This window comes from Haliaeetus albicilla, chromosome 12 (assembly GCF_947461875.1).
Source record: "Haliaeetus albicilla chromosome 12, bHalAlb1.1, whole genome shotgun sequence".
In the NCBI taxonomy this organism is placed as follows: Eukaryota; Metazoa; Chordata; class Aves; order Accipitriformes; family Accipitridae; genus Haliaeetus; species Haliaeetus albicilla.
Window position 1 is genome coordinate 10,602,943 of NC_091494.1, and position 17,497 is coordinate 10,620,439.

Genomic DNA, 17,497 nt, shown 5'->3' on the forward strand with positions numbered 1-17,497 from the left:
GAACAGTGTAGAACATCAGTTGTGAAGATACTTCTTTTCTTTCTTTTCTTCCCCCTGCATCCATATATGGTCACAGAAAAAGTACAATAGATTTTCCAGGGAATGTCAGTCATATGCATGCTTCCCTTCTCTAAAAGTCTGCAAACTTAAGATCTCTGAATGACTTTATGACCTCTGGATTCCTGATCTTTGTGGACTACTGCATACCTGCTTTCTAATTTAAAGAGGGGGAAGATGTACAGATGAGAGACTGCAGCATTCATTGCATCTCTTTGGACTAAAGAATTTTGGTTCTTGAATCTGTTAAGACTGCTGTTATTGGAGATACTACCACTTCTGTGGATGCAGAACATAATGTGCCCAAAGTATGCCAAGACTTCACCTAGATTCAGCGTCTCTGCATTTTCATGCTTCCTCTGGGTCTTTGACTGTTAGACATGTTTGTTTTCCCATTAATAGTGGCTTAAAAGAAAGTTTTGCTAGTGGCATGAAAAGATGAAGAATGAGGAAACTTCAAGCCTCAATAGGAGACGTTCTCCCTGCATGTGTCTGTACACTTTACTTTGCTAAGTCCTTCAGACTTTTGCTAAGATGGTATCTGGCTTTGCCTGAAAGAAAGAGAACTGGCCTCTTCTTTTGCAGCAGCCATCTAAATGAATCTCTGACTCTGTATCACCAGTTGGCCAACCCAGAGCCTTCTGAGCAAACCGTGGTTTGATCCCCTGGCCCTATATAGCTTCTGTGACTAGTTTTAGAGTATCTTTAGTCCTGAGAGCTCTGGAGTAGCCACCTGAGGGTCTCTTCACATGTTCACAAATGGATTTCCTTCACAAGGCAAATAGACTAGAGATCTTTTGGCAAAAGTCTGCCAAACTGTTCTATCTTTTATAGAACTCTCACTATCTAGGAATCACCTGTAGGACAATCCGTACAGATAGTTGCATCAAGGAAAACAAAAAAGTGTCTTCTTCTGTAATTATGGTTCTTTTTGAGTGTGTTATCCATACACTTCACAATTTATTTTTCTTTGCCACACTTAAAGAATGCTGGACTTTGCATTGGTGAAGAAACCAAGGAACTGTTCTGCTCATGACTTTTGCTTTTGGGAGGAACTTGAGAGCACAGCAGAGAACTCTGCTTGCCTAAGTAATCTTCAATCATGAGCATAAAGAATTTCTCTAAGGAGAATAGAGGATGGTAGAGGCAGACAATGAGAGTTCATTTGATACAGGCCTAAAATTGCATTGGACCAAACTGTTGTGGTTTTTTGCTTGTCATGGTTTGTATGCCAAAAGCTAGTAGCTCATTGCATTTGCAGCAAAAGGTTATGTATGCAACAGTTGGGAGCTTTTTCAAATATTTTCATTTCTGTCCTCCTCATTAGCTACAAAAGGAAATATTTTTCAAAGGTAAGGTGGGATTCTTCTGGGGGTTTCAAAATATTCTAAACTGATGTTGGGGTTCTAGCAGAGAACTAGAATGTAACTGATTTGTTTATCTTCCCCAACCGTCAAACCTCACTTGCTTATGATATGTAAATGCATTTCTGCAAAACTGTTTTCACATGTCACCAGATGTACTTCTCCAGATGTGCTGTGCTGGTACAAAATGTATTATGACATTTTGTTTACATCTGGTGTTTCCTTAAAGCTTTAGTGTTGCTCTATCTGTCATTGATCGTGTGTTGTCTGTAGTTGGCTGATTTCAAGTGAAAATTAGTGTTTAAGTGTGTAAGGAGGCTTTTCTTGAACAGGTACTCCTGTACCTGTGACTTTGTTTTTTTCCTTCTATTTCACATATTTTGCCTAGTTCTTGGTCTTGCACTTTTCTATTTTTGTCACAGTAAGTGGAAAAAAGGAATGCTCAGCTCTAGAGGTGTGTTTCTTAATCCATTTCCTTTCCAACTCTAGTGTTACTGGAAGAGTGGAAGTGAAAGACTGCTTCGGTGTGTGGGAGGTAGCTTTAACTAAGTGAGAGAGAAGACACCTGTGTGTGTACTGGAGCAGCTGGAACCAGGTTATTTGAGAAGTTGCTGGAGGCTGAAGAAAACTTTACTGTCATCCCTTGAGCAAATCCCATGAAAGTATTGAAACAGAAGGCACATGAAAAGCAGTAATGTAGAATAACATACCCTCTTTGTAGAGGGCAAAACTAGGCATGGTCATTTCCAGAGCTACGATGGGTACGGGAGGGAAGCAACTCTCTTCGTCTCCCGCTCCGGTAGGACCATCCTGGGGCGGAGGAGCGCTGGTGCGCAGGGGCGGCCGCGGCCCCGGCCCCTCTTCCCGGGCCGTGCGCTGCCGCCTGCTTCTGCCGTCACTGTCTCCGCCTGGGGACAGCGAGGCCGAGCTTGCAAGAAGGGCAGGCGACGGAGGAAGGTGCGGGGCGGCTCCGGGCCCCGGCTCTGCCGGCGGGCTCGGCGCGGCGGGGCCCGCTGCCGCGGGGGCGGGCGCGGGGCGGGGCGGAGCGCGGCTCTCCGGGCCGTTGCGGGCAGGCGAGGGGAGGGCCCTGCGGCCGGTGACTTCATGGGAAGGGGGCGGTGGCGGGAGGTGGGTCTCGCTTTCCGTCTCCCGGTGCCGTCTGCAGGGCGGGCGAGAGGCGGCCGCTCCGCCGGGCAGCGCGGGCGGGGGGACAGCGGTGACGGAAAGCGGCAGCTGGGGGGGACGGCAGCGGCAGCGCTGGGCTGACTCGCCCCCCTCCCCCCCGCCCCCCCCCCCGCCTCCCCGGCCGGAGGAAGATGGAGCTCGGTTAGTAAGGGCTTGCGGGAGGAGCGGCGGGAGCAGGTAAGAGCTGCTTCTCCCTCCTCCTCCTCCTCCTCCTCCTCTCCCCTGGCTGGGAGCGTGGCAGGGGCAGGTCAGTGCGGCGGACGGGCCGGTGTCATTCAGCGGCAGGCAGGTGGCACAGGTGGGCCCGGCCCGGCCCGGCCCGCAGCGGTGTCCTTGCCTGCGGGCTGCCCGCTCCGCCTCGGCTGCAGAAGTTCCCGCTGTGCGGAGCTGCAGACGGTGGGAGGGCAAAGCCCTCGGCCGTAGCCGGTGAGGGTAAAGGCTGGCGTTTAGAAACACCTCCCGCCCCGTGCCTCGGGTTTTTGTGGCGGGGATGCGGGCAGGTCTGCCGGCTTTGCCCCCGCCCCGTCTCCCCCAGCTCATCGACGAGCTCCGGGAAGGGCTTCTGCATTGCAGACTCTCGCCCTAGCTTCGCTCCTGCGTTCGCGGCTGTGTCTGATAAACGGAGCCTGCTCCCTGGCCGGGTGGTCCGGTGCTGCTCGGGCAAGAGGCCGATTTGGGCAGGTGATATCTCCTGTGGTTCCTGGACCCTGTCAGGACATCTGGGGGATTGACCTCATTCCGATAAATATTAGAGGTACATATGATATTTGTTCTCTCTCTCTGAAAAGAGCTACAAAAGGCAATCTGTCAGGATCTGTGTGAATAATGATCATTTGGAGTTCACAGGGTGCCATATAGTGCAGTGAGATATAATGTGTGTATAAAACGTAATGCAGTGAGGTACACGACCTTACATAATCTAAATTTAAAAGCTCGCTACCCCTATGCCTACCCTGGAGATTGTAGGAATATGTCTGTTCTAAGCTCTTTCTGGAGGCTTGTTAAGTATCTATCTGACAGAAAGATGCAGAGCCCCTCGGGAGCCAGTGCTGAAAATAAAAGAATAAATTCTTGACTACTTTTGCTGTAGTTCTGTCACAATAAGTTCCTCATCGCTGGTCAGTGTCACGCACGCACAGTGATACTCATGGCTATGTGGGCATACATAGCTCCACACTGCAAGAGGGAACGGTCTCTTCTGTTGTCCCTCAGATGCGCCTTTAAATTGACCAACTGTAATGCTGTCATATTTTAACAAACTCTTGAGGCTTCTCTGCTGAGGCCTGAATAGTGCTACAATATCTAGCATACAGATGTAAATTTAATGTAAACAGAAAGAAACCTTTCACAATTTTCATTTGACCTTCAGCGTCTCCGACAAATACTTGAAACTGATGATCAGGGCAGGTATTTTGCAATGCACTGGTTTAAAATATGTTGCTGGATGCAACATATACAACTCCAGTCACGTCTAGGATGACACACAGTCAGTATTCTGAGCTCTATATCCAAAGGAAACTAATGTCTGATAAATTTGGCCCACATTTTATTTTAACTCAGTCCTTACAGATGACATTGACTTTAAAAAAAGGTTGCTATGGCACAGATTTAAAGCAAAGTATATTAAGCTGTTGGAATTGAAAGTGCTGTTGGTAGGAAAAGCATTGATTTGTTATTTATAATCTGTTATCTGGATCTGTTTTTTGCTCTTGATGTGAATTGACTAAATGGTCTCCCTTCTATGGATGAAGGCCAGATTTTGCCCAGGTGTGCATGTGCTCCTCACACAGGGGCAAGCTGGAGTTTCCCCATTTGAATCAGGAATGTAGCTGAATATCAATGTCTACCTTCCTCTGGGATACTTTCTGTTACAAGCCTGTATGCTTTTGATAAATCTGTAACATTGATTGTGGTGTGGAGTGTAGAACCAATGTGGACTATGTATGCTCACGCAGCAGAAACGATGGTATGATGTGGAATAGAAATGACCTTTTTGTGAATCTTGCTCTTTTGTGATATTATGTGTTTATGTTTGTAGTTTACAAGAAGCTCAGTCATTTTCAAGACAGCTTAATTCATGTATAATATAATAACTGTTAAGAGTATGAGGCTGGGTAGGGGTCAGGTCTAATAGACTAATAATTTGCTATATGTATAGTGCAAAAATAACTGATTGTTTGCTTAATCATAATGTATCTATTTTTGAAAAAGGTCATTTTTTGCAAACGGAATCTAGAAGATTTTGGTCTTGGTTTACCAATATAAGTTCAAATAAGGGTGATAATGCCTGGTTGTTACAGACTCCAAGTAAGCATGGAATTACCAGGTGGGAAGGTATTTAGACATTTCATAGTAAGCCTGCCTCTGCATCTTTCATTGCCCCTGGCACATGTCCCTTATTGGCATGTTGGTGGACTCAGCAAAAAGGCCAGGGACTGAAGAGACTTTGAGTGAATGGGACTTCAGGTCAGGAATTTTGTAGAGCTGTATACATGCAGGTGTGTGAACATTGACTCAGATCTTACCAATGCAACCATTGTGCTAATCATTGCCATAGTTGCCCTTTGTGTTACTTATTAAAAAATTAGAGAATCTCTGTTTTAAGTAGCCAAAGTACTCTATATGTAGAACATCTAATTTTTATTTAAAACTATATATTTTAAAATCTATTCACCATGATGTTTTCATGTCATTTAGTCTTGTATGAGTTCATTGGTATCGTATCTGTGTTATTTGGGGAAAAATCGTATTTTGTAAAATTTTTAATTTACTGCATAGACGCATACGAACTGCATATATCATCTTGTCACATATTGTTATTTAGCTCATTATTGCCTTTAGACATAGTAACTTCTATAGTCTTAACAGGAGGAGAACACCACTGGCAAGGTGTTCCCACATAGTTATGTATTGCTGGAGAGAAAGCTGAAGTTGAAAGAGGGAAAGGACTAAGGGAACTAGCAGAATATTTGTCACCAAATAGTCCAGACCTCAGATCTTACAGTGTTCAATGAGGTCTCCTTCTGTTTAATATATTTTGCATTCCCCAAAACATCATGAAATCTGAATCTCCTTTTGACTTGAATTTCATAAAATATCTTGGGACTCATATTAAGCAAAAATTAAACATAAACTTTTAATTAAGGAAATGGCAAGCCCTTAAAATGTCAAGTGCAACTGTTATTAAATTGAGGACTGAAAGAAGTAGAAAAGGCTTTGTTGTTGTTGAAGATTTTGTAGTCTACCAGTTCATTTATAGTTGATATGCACTGCACAGCCATGCAAATGCATTCATAGGTATTTAGACCAAAGCATAGAGCTAAATGGTATGTGGACCTTCTGAACAAATTAATCAGTGTTGCTCTAATGAAAAAACTGGGAGACTAACCTGACTGCTTAGATGGTCTGAAAATTCAGCAGTGTAGTCTTATGCAAGAGTAGAAGTTTACCAGTTCAAGTGTGATAGAAATGTTGCATAGATGTTACACTGCATCTTCCTATATTTCTTTGTTGTTGGTTTCCTAAGACAAAGCATGACACAAAACTGAGGAAGTTGAGTGTCCCCAGATAAGATGGCAGAACTGTCCTCAAATCCTTGATAGTAACTGGTTTTATTTTAAAGGCAGATTAATTAGTATATGCATGTAAATGTAACAATACAACTATTTCACCATCAAATATTTTCTAGTCTTTGTTTAGCTGTCCTTCCCCAATTACTGACCCAAGGGAGGAAAAATTGTAAATCTAACAAGCACGGAGATACTGGAGATCTGAAAGACTTGACTTTCAGTTCTGTTTTTATGTTGTTCTCCTAGCGTAACTGCTTCTGTGATGAGTATTTCTGATTTTAAGTAGTTTGAAGAGACAAAGCTAATTGTGATGTATTTCAAGTCTCATTCTCAGTTTACTTCAGATTTTTGTTCTATTTGAGGCCAATGCTGTCTATTTTAGGATACGGTTATACCAGTGATTTTTAGTCATAGTGCATTGCCGTAGTGTTTTACTGCAGAATATTATTGACATTATCTGTACTTATCTTATTTAACATCTCTTGGGTAGACCCTTGGCAAAGCTTTAGGCTTGAAATAGAGAAATTGTTGAACTTGCTTATTAGCTTTTATTAAAAGGATTTATAAAAATTCATTTAATATTTTAGAGTCAGCCTTTTGAAATAAACTTTAATTTGAAAAAAACCAGAAATTCCAGGACAAGAGTATGAATTTGCTCTAAGATAGTTTGAAAATGTAATTTCTTATGTAATTATAGAAGAAACGGAGGATTGCTATTGCTGAAAGTATTTTTGAATACTTCCAGGTTTTTTCAGAATGAGCATATCTGTAAATACTTCATGATACATTTAGTAAAATTAGTATGTTTCACACTATGAAAATTTTGTCAGTCAGAACAGTGAGTTATGCTCTCTGATCATGATTTAAATCTTGTATGTGATGCTTCAATACCATTTAAACTGTACAGAGAACAAAGTATGTTTTTTTTAATACAAGGGTAAAGTAGCCATTTTTATCTGTCTGTTTCTCAGATATGCAGTGCTCTACAGTGAATTTTTTTTCACTTGCACATTCTCTTAGGATCTGCTGAGTAATCATATGCATTGACTAGTTGGGGCAAAACCCATGTAGAAACTGAGCAAGCTGTGAAAGAATTTTGATTCTTGTTTTTGTCACAATGGTTATATTTCCACTATTGTTTTCAGAATTAGAGTAAGGAACACTGAGAACCTGTTCTTTAATTAGATGCTTGAAGTATCACGTTTCTAATCCTGATGTCGGCTGATGCCATTAGTGATCTCTGTCATATGGAAATTTACAAAGTTGTTACTGCTGCATATGACCAGGAGATGTAATATATTTCTAAGCTATTGCTGTGATGTTATCAGAAGTGTGTTCTAATGCCTGTGATTAAAATGGCTAGCTGCCATGGTGATAGTACCATAGAAACTGGTAAAATAATCATTGCCTATTAGGAAATCTGAATGAAAAAATTCCTCTCTGTTTTTCTATATTTTATGTTTCAGCAACTTAGCTGGAATGAAACTCTGCTGATGTTATATTCCTGATAGAAGAAATTATTGAACAAATTCCTTTGCTCTGTGTTACACAGCAGACCAGGCTAAGGTTATTGTATTGGTACTGTCAAAACATAAAATGCGTGAGTGACTGACAGTTCAGTCATTCCACAGACTACTTCTAGTCTCAAGAACAAGGGCATTGGGGTAGAGGCCTTTCTTACAGCATTGATCTTTGTTGGTAAGTCACTTTACTCTCTTCTACTGTAATTACTTTCTAAATACTGTGGTAAGTATAATTTTCTTCAAAAGCACTATTCCAGCAAAGAAGGGCTACAGCTGTGTCCCATAGGCAGTGCCTACATAGACTCTCAAAGCACAGTAATGACAGAACTTTAATTTGGGAGCCTGACATTGTAAAAGGTTTTGTCTGTCTTGAACTATGCAAATCATGAATACAAGAATGCCAAATGAGATCATACAGCAGATAATATCTTTACTTGATTAGCTTTTTCTGTCTCTTTTGAGATCCATTGCAGCAAGAAACAAAGTGTGAGAAACAGTCCCTGACTTGGATTGCTCTGTCTCTGGTTGGAATGAGTCATTTTTCTATTACTGGGAAGTGACTCTGTCAGGTACTTACACCCTACTGGAAATTGCTAAGCAAGGACAGATATATCTGTCTAGGTATATACTCATTAAATTTCTGTGCAAACACTTATATTGCCTTCAAAGTTTCTGAGATACTGCAAAGGAGCTTTTATCCTGTGTTACATAGTTTCTCCTGTTAGCACTGAGATCAGTGTAAAGGAGAGATTCTTGATGATGGTAGACCTGAGGTTATTAGTTAGATTCAGTCTGTACTAAGCAGCAAACAGTAGAAGTAAAACACAGGCTATCAAACTCTACACTTAGATACAGATATGACAGCACACTTGCTCTAATCAGAATAACATACTTATCTGAGAACAGAACCCAGACCAAAGTGTTGCAGATGGTTATGTCAGGAACACTTAGACTCGGATCTACCATCCCTTACCAGAAACCTGCCCGTCTCTCACCTGAGAATATTTAATATCCCAATAGCTTCTATTTTAAGTCTGAGACCTGTTACATTGTCAATTCCAGAGAAAAGGAGGACGTACAGTTGTATTAAATAACATTGTGGTAATGGGAAAAGATTATTTTAGTGTGAAGAAAGCATTGATTTAGCAAACTATAATTAAGTGTGAAGCAATGAAATCACCTCCCATGTCTCTCTAACTTTACATCTTTGTCTCAGGAAGAGTACAGGTGAATTAAAGGAGAGGTAGAGTATAAAGGAAAGGCAGATTTATGTAATTCCAACAGAAATAATAACAGAATATACAACCTATAGATAGAAGTTCATATGTGGGAAAGATTCAAGGGGTATCAGGTGTTCATCAGTTCTACAAGAACAGCTGAGTAAGAGCTGGAGGAAACTTCCTTTCAGCACAAATTAACAGTAGTCTCCCAGAGAAGGCCAGCAGGGTAACATTAAATAAAGTCAGGTTGATACAGTGTCTGGAGTTTGATGAGTTGATGCTGTTTACTGTTAAGAAATTGCCATTGAAAAGTAATAACCTTTTAATTAGCTGTGAGTACTGGGATGCCCAAGCATTTACAAGCTGAGGATTAAATTCAGAGATTGTGAGGTTAACCTGAAAATTTGGTTTAAAACAAAAATCACAACAGCTGAGATGCTTTATATCAATTTCATTTTTTTGTCAGTGTTTCATGTTTGGTTTTTCAATAATCATAAAAGCAAGACTTGAAATAAAACCATGGGAGGGCATGTCAATGCCAAGGCATTTAGGGGAAGCTCCAGGTCTGAGTGGCAGTTTGCCATAAGGATTTGAGGTCCTATGAGTTATTCTCACAGCTTCTTATGCTGTATAGTCTTAATATGCCGGGAGGCGGGGGGAAATCAGATATCCAAATATTCGGCTTTATACAATGTCTTTCTATGTTGAAAGACCTGTATGAAGGAATGAATTTTTGAGCCATGTAGTTGGAGATGACTTTTAGTGGATGAGGAACACTTGGAATGACATGTCCTGTAGAAGCTAAGTGTTTTTTAGCAATAGACAGTTTGTTTCTTCCAGCTTCTTGATATGAATGCAATATTTTAGGACCTCAGATATACAGAACTTATATCTATCTGTTTATAATGGAAGTTTTCTTGCATGTTTGTGTTATGGTAGAGTTCCTCTGTTCTGTACATTGCTAAATACTTGGAGGCAGGGTTTCAAATAAGCTAGGAAAAGTTGTTTGCACTCACATAAGTAATCATCTTCTGGGAGGCACCCAGAAGTGCTTTACTGATTTTATTTCTCTCGTATTCTTTTCTGTCTATAATCATACTTGTATCACTTTGCTCTAATATTCCAAACTGAAGATGCTTAGAAGATAAGGACTGTATAACAGTCTTGAGCAGGAAATACGAAGACAGATATTCATTACTGTATAGGCAGACTACAAATGCTCAAAGCAAATTTAATCAGGAGTGATAAAAGGATGCCTATTCTTGGCAAGAATAGGAGGAAGCTAAAGACTGAAAAAAACATGTTCTATGAAGGTTACACAGTTTTTTCTCCTCCTTCAATAAAGAAGATTCTCTTGAAGAAGCCCTATGTAGAGTTCTGTAATGTCTCCTGGGCAACACAGTTTACATTTTTATTGTTCTGCATTGTTCAAAATTTCTGCTGACGTTGATAGATAAAAGCATGTGTAGAAGAAAGAGTAGCACCATAAAGTCTAGAGCTGTGTTGTTAGTAACAGTAATCATTTTTATGTTGTCTCTCTCTGGGCTACATCATCTTTGTAACAGGAGATACCCATTTTCTATCACTTCACCCATCCCAAATACTTTCCTCAGTTCCTTTACCCGTCAAAGGGAGAATCCCTGTAATTGGCAAAGGAGGATGGGTCAAATAGAGGCTAGTAGGTTGGAAATTGAATCTCAGGACTTGCAACTGGAAAAATTAACAACTTTGCAACGGGGTCCAAGTCTGTTTGAACTGGCTTTTTTTTGTGATTGTAAACAGATGCTACAAACTATTTATTACTTATTACACATGGGGGAATCTTCTTTAAAGCAAGCCTGAAGGCACTGATTTACTGGCACACGCGCCTTACTGATAATGATGTATTGCTTATCTGCAGGCCTGGTAGCACTCTGACCGCAAAAAGATGATATGCTCATTTCAGCAGATAAGCAATATGTAGTCATACTGGAAAACCTGATGAATGTGCATCCAGTTGAGGTATTGCTAGCTTGGCTGCTCTCCCTCAGTGCTAATGCAGATCAGGTGCTTGAGATAAGCTCTTAGGAGCACAAAATGTTGCACTAGTGAAGTGCAGACCTCAATTAACATGGAAATATAAATCACTGCCTTTTGCTACCACAGGAGATGAATATTCATGCCTGAGCAGCTCAATTGTAAGTAGCTGGAGTCGATGAGATGGTTGCATCTAGCTGATAATCTCTTGACTTTCTTTGATGAAGAATTTGAGAAACAGAGCCATTATAATTTTCCTTCCTCCAGTTTTGTCTCCTAAAATATGCTTTACATGAAAATGGGAGAAATGGTTCCTTCAAGAGCTATTCAGTTGTTAGCTTTCATTCCACATGCCTCTCATTTAATATAAAATATTTTCCTACCCAGTATAAATAGAGGGATATGTACTCAGGAGAGAAGGTATCTCTGAAGCCAATTGGTTGTCATTAAATGTGTATTTACAGCTATCAAAGAAAAATATGAAATACCCTTCTTTGAATTTCTTAATAAAGTTTACCTCCATAAAAAGATGCTTTATTTTTGTGAGGAAAAGGTTGGAAGAGCACATAATTTTAGTCTGCATACTGTATGTCATTGTGGGTAGAAATAACCCTATGACTGGTTGTACCCCAATTATTATCTTATAGAAGTTATAATAACATGAATATGTATGTTTTCTGTGAACCATTTTTCTTATAGAAATCTGAGACTTATCAGTGGAGGAGAAAATTATTCTGTCTGTAACAAATTCCTTGAGAGTCATGCTGTCACGGTCCTTGGGAACTGGAGAAAAAGAGGTCTGGAGCTTTAGAAATACAAAACCAAACCGTCCACCTCCCCCAAACCACTGAAAAGGACCTTCTTTCCTAGTAAAATAATGCCAGAAAATAGCCTTTGAGTTGTGGAGTTCTGAGTCTCTTTGGCAAAAGGTGACCTCGGAGGGAATAGTTGTGGCAGTAAAATACATTTTAAGCTGAAATGCTAAAACAGTGAATGACCAACAAGTGGATTTAGCTCACTACTGTTACCATTACTCTGTTCACACTTGGAAAACAAAATCTTTTGCTGTCGGAGAGCTTCAGATTAAATCCTAGATGTTTCAAAATGCTTTTCATGACTGATATCTATGGAAAAAATATATTTTGTGCTGCTTGAAATGATGCCATGTCAATATATTCACTTTTAAAGTGGGGCAAAATGTAACTGTACAAAAATTTGCCATATAGGTGTGATTTATTGGTGATGTTTTATCTGCAAGCCATATAATTCTTGGATATGGCTATGGAAAATATGTTATGTTTAGAGAAAGAAAAAAAAAAAAAAGATTTCCAGGAACCCTGTACCCTCCCAGTATTGTACAGTATATTTCATGGTCTTAAGAGGTGCTAATTTTATAACTGATTCAGTGCTGTGCAGTAAAATACTGAGATCTAGATGAGAAAATCTCTAATAAGTGAAACTCTTAATTATGGTAGCTTGTGGTTATCTTATTTGTTTTTATCACCATACCATGAGAAATTTAATGTAGTGTTAATTATAATTGTATAATTTGAGACAATGAGCACTACGCCAATCTGTTTCATTTTTTTCTTTAAATGCAACAGTTAAGAATGGGGTTTGTTAGTGTTATGAAGGTAAAAATGCCAAAGCAGGACTTAACTTTCTGTACAGATATTCATGCAAAATGTGACCTGTATTTGATCTTCCAGCTGAAGTTACAAAGCAAATGAAATGCAGTAGCTGTATATATAAAACTACATGTATGTATATAGTTATAAGGGGCTACCAGTGTTTTTGAAAGAAAAGGAAGAGGCTGTTGAAAGTGTAGCTTAAGATTTATGAGCACGTGTTCTGGAAGAATGAGTTATTGACAGTTAGCAAAAATATTTACTAAAATCCTGTAGAAGTGTTTAAACCTTGTACAATTATTTTGAAGTAGGAAAGTAGCCAATCCTATGGTACTTTGCCAGAAAAGTTGCCTTTTTTAAAATTTTTTATTTATTTTTTTTACTTTTATAAATTCCTGAGCAGCCAGGTAAGATAAAAGCTTATTACCCATTTAATAAAATATTTGGATGGAGGGAGCTGTTAATTATACAGTGTTCTGGGTTGCTCATGTTCCCACTGTTTCTTTGGCTGGAATGTAGTGATGTTATATATTTGTAGATCTAACAGCTCTTCTTTTCTTCAAGCCTTGCACTGTTAAATTGGGTCACTGCATATAATGCATGTTAAATAAGACAAGAGAGTTTTTTGTATTTACAGGAAAAGTTAGTAGCAGGATTTCATAGTTTTACAGGAAACGTATTACGGTTAAAAATAAGCACATTTCCTTTAAATACATTAATAGTAGTTCACAAAGTAAGGTAGTATTCTGGTATACATCTTCCTGTGTATGTAAATGTCACAGGATTTGATAAAGTTGACTAAATATAAGAGAAAGCAGACTGTAGCTCTGAGGTTCAATGGCTTGGTAGATCTTTGATTAGTGTTTTGCAACAGAACATTTAAGTTTTGTGTGTTAATAGTTGAGATAATTCTACTTTTTTTGAGAGACAGAGAGACTGAAATGAATTATTTTATAATATCAGGAGCCTATGCAGATAGAATTGTTTTAAAAGTTTCCAAAGCTCTTTGACTCACTTGAAAAGCTGATGACAGGTCCTTAAGAGATCCCATAACTTCTTATAGGGATTTGGGCTTCTAGGTCATATGAAGTATTTTTTTAAAAGTTTATTCTTGTCCTGATGATTAAACTGCCAGATAAAGTTGTAACTTCATTAATAGTCAAGATGTAAAACCCCAGTTGAAAACATTGATTCTATACCTGAAAAAGTGGAGCTGCGTATCAGCCCCAAACCCTTGTGTTTTCTCTGTTCTTCTGTAATTTGGAAAAATAAACAGTTTCTTAGCCCTTAGGCATGTCTATTTAAAACTGAACCCGCAGTTGTGTAGTCCTTCCTAAGCTATGGCAAATACATTTTGTACTGTCATGTCTCTGCTAGGTGTTCCGTCTACTGCTTTTTTTTGCTGTAACAATAGGATTTGAATATGTGAGAAGATACTTGTTAATTTTAGGGCATTCAAGCAAACATTGCTGTTGATAATACCATATTTTTGGAGAGAATTCATAAGTTGGAAGATAGTATTTTATGTCAGCTCAGATGATAGCCTAAAAAGCAAGCTTTTTTTTTAACTGAGAGCTAACACACTCTTTCTGCTTTTTTTTTCTGGGTATGATTCTGTATGCCTTTACTAGCTTTGAAAAAACAATTGGGGTTCTGTAGAAATCCAAATATGTCCTGAATCCGGCATTAGCTAATATTTTCATTACTGTCTTGGATGAGAGTACCTGTGTTATCTGTGAAAAAAAGACAGGAGATACTCCAAGAACTTTGGAGGGTAGGAATAGAATGAAACATGGTCATGGCAAACTGAACATGTAATCTAAAATAAGCACCATGTAATTAAATAATTACTACACTTTGGTAGGAATAATCAAAGTTTGTGAGTACTAGTCAGTTGGACAGGTTCCTAATCTGAGAGAGCTAGTTGATCATATGTGATACTGTGGCATCCCTGCTCTTAATGTCATGCAGAAAAGTATGTATTGAAAGAAAGCTACCATTCATGCTATGTTTGCATCCATGCTTGCCTAAGAATCCAGTGTACTCAGAAATATTGAGTGCCTTTATTTTCTGTGTGTTCCCACCCTTTTGGTTTTAAAAGTGTTTCTGTTTAGTAATGCCTATGCTGTTTATTAAGTTTGTTTCCAGTTTTGATTCTAGATTAAAGTAGTTTAATTTCAGATTACTTATTTTCCTGAAAATAACAAAAGTACTTGATTGGCAACCAGTTACACTTCATTCTTACTGCTGTGGATCTAAACATATTGTGGAACTGCTCTAAATATGTGTTGTCTTATGAATCCCATGCTTACCAGTCATAGGGTTTACACTGATTTGTGAATAATGATCAGTCATGAAACAAATTTTTGAACAAATTTATTTTCATTGCCTGTCAAGAAAAATTTCAAATGAAACTGCCCAAAGAATGGGCAAATGTATGAAGAATAATAAAATTTGCTTTAGTGTTCAGGGAAGTAGGGCTTAAAAGTTATCTTTTTTTATTCCAGAATGTACTTTCTGTGTACTAATGGGTAAATTCTTCAGAGACTTTGCATCTGTTGTTGACTGCAGTGGGGATTTAGTGTTTTGATGAAGAGATGCCTAGCATGTGACTCATTAGATTTCTGAGTCCAGTGGGACATTTATGAGGTTTTATGATCTGATCTCCTGATACCACTTAAGCTTTAGAACTTGGTGGTGGAGTTTCTGCTTAAAAACTATAGGTCTAGTTGAACTATAACATCCTTTTCAGAAAGACACTCACTCCTGATTTATAGACTCTTAATTCATTAGATTAATATAATGAATGTATAAAAAGTAGCAGCTTTGGTCACACAGGTATTCCCTTTCTCATGACTAAGAGTGAAGTTGAATGAACAGCCTGGGTTTAAAACATGACTAAGAGGAAAGAGTTTGCTTTTATATGATAGCTGAGCTCAGGATGTCTCAATTAACCAGTAAGTGTACACAGGTTTTAGAATTGTCATGACCTAAACCATGCAAAACGTACATACTGTATTTGTAAAAGTGATCACAGACTGTGAGATTTCTAAGTATCTACATACTTATTTTGATAGAACTTGCTTTCTATCTACTTGTGTTTTATAAATTTATCCTATGATAAAAAGCTCACATTGACTTCTACTAACTAATGAGACCATAGGTACCTTTGAGGCCTGCATGTGTGAGTCAAGTTGCAGAATCAGGGCCAGGATGGAGAAGTTGCTAATGCAGTTGTACAAACTGGCACTTAAAGTATTTTATATGTCCAGAATTACCTACAGTGTTCAGTAGCAAGTGTTTGGGGAAAAAAAAGTCTTCTTTCCTAGCATTGTAAGCTAAGTCAGTTGTTAAATTTCATGCTCAGCTTCAGAGTTTATACGCTATCACTGAAGATGAGTATCTGCCTTAAATAAAGGAGTAGGTCATTAATCTTTTGAGAGCTGTTCATGCAATCTTTGCAAATACAGAGCCCTTGAGGATAACATAATTTCAGTAGCAGAGCCTTCTAGCTCTTGTGTGTCAGTGTGTTGTTAATCAGAAGAGAATGATAGTATATTAATAAACATGCATGCTTCCAAGCTGAATTGTCACCAATCTGTTTAAAATATTTTAGTTGCCTTTCTCAGATCTCTACTGTTAATGAAATTACCTCCTAAGATTTTGTGTATCTGAAAAGATGCAGTAACAGTGCCAGAGACTAAATTAATATGCCATGGGAGCTTTCCTAATGAAATTAATATGGCATTTATAACCTTTTTAGAGAGGCTTTTCACCAATTACAGCATAAAATGAACACCCAAGAGACTAAGATGCTCTTTTTTTCCCAAGCTTTTATATTCTGCCTGCTTTCTTTCATGATACATGAAATGGAAATTGTGAAATAAAGTGTATTTCTTTGATACCCTTCCATGGATTCAGAACTTTTTTATTATTAATTGTGAACTTCAATTTTAGATTAGTGTTTCATTTTTTAATTTGGTAGGCTATGTTTTTCCATGAGGTAGCAGGAACTAGCAGTATGAAATTCATTTTTCTTTTGAAAGAATGTGTGTTCCGTTTTCTACCAAAATGGTTTTGTGTTTGTAATGCAAAAGTTCAATTTGAGACCTGCAGTTATAAAGTTGAATTGTGTAAATGTTTTCTGGTTTGGGGGAGTTTGATTTCTTCTTTTCTTTCTATGTTTTTGTTTTGTAAATGGTGAATACAATGTGCTTAAACTTTTGTAAACAGGTACTACTCTTCATAAGGTAAGCCACAGCATGCTGAGGAGAACTAATAGCTGTTAAAGGTGAGACAGAGCTAAAACCAATGTGTAGTGGAGCTATATACTGGGGTTTATGTAAGAACCATCAAAATTTAGGCTTTTATCACACTTGATTCATTTTGCACACTCACTCACCTTCTCTGCTGCCAGCACTACATTCACTAGGTCTTGACTTGCCTTCCCAGCAGGGAGATCACTGCTAGTTTGGGAAGGTTGGGTAGAAAGTTGTGCTGGTTTTGCTGTGCATCTCCTTGTAGTTACCAATCTTGGACATCACTGGCCAGGGTCCCCGAGCATCCCCTGGCATTCATTAGTCTCCATGCATCTCTGATCTCTAGGATTTTCCCTTGCTTCCAGAGTCTTCTCCAGTCATGATCTTTGCTGCCTTCCTTCCTGGCCCCTTCTTTCCAAGACTACGACTTCTTTCTGGGAAGCCATATTTTTGGCACCCAAACTTTTATTTTTCCTCAGTCTAAATAGTCAGTGTGAGTAGCCTTTTAATTGCATGTTCTGCCTCAGTGTTAATTGGAGGATTCAGAATGTGACCCTTCTGTTTAGCCCAGGTGTTACTAAAGTTTACAAGCAGCCTGTACAGATTGCAGGGAGCAAGTACCAGTCTTCTGCTTGAGAGTTCAAAATTCAGTTTCAGGCATTCACCCACAGACGCA

The 17,497-nt window shown here is 38.9% G+C and overlaps 1 protein-coding gene across 7 annotated transcripts in view; it reads left to right on the forward strand.

The window, feature by feature from the left end:
• Nucleotides 1-2,560: 2,560 nt before the first annotated feature.
• Nucleotides 2,561-17,497, forward strand: part of OTUD7A (OTU deubiquitinase 7A) — a 154,520-nt gene continuing 139,583 nt past the window's right edge. For all 7 annotated transcript variants that reach the window (XM_069798019.1, XM_069798017.1, XM_069798023.1 and 4 more), the window contains exon 1: nt 2,561-2,783. The gene's annotated coding sequence lies outside the window, so the exon portion shown is untranslated. The remainder of the gene's footprint in view (nt 2,784-17,497) is intronic.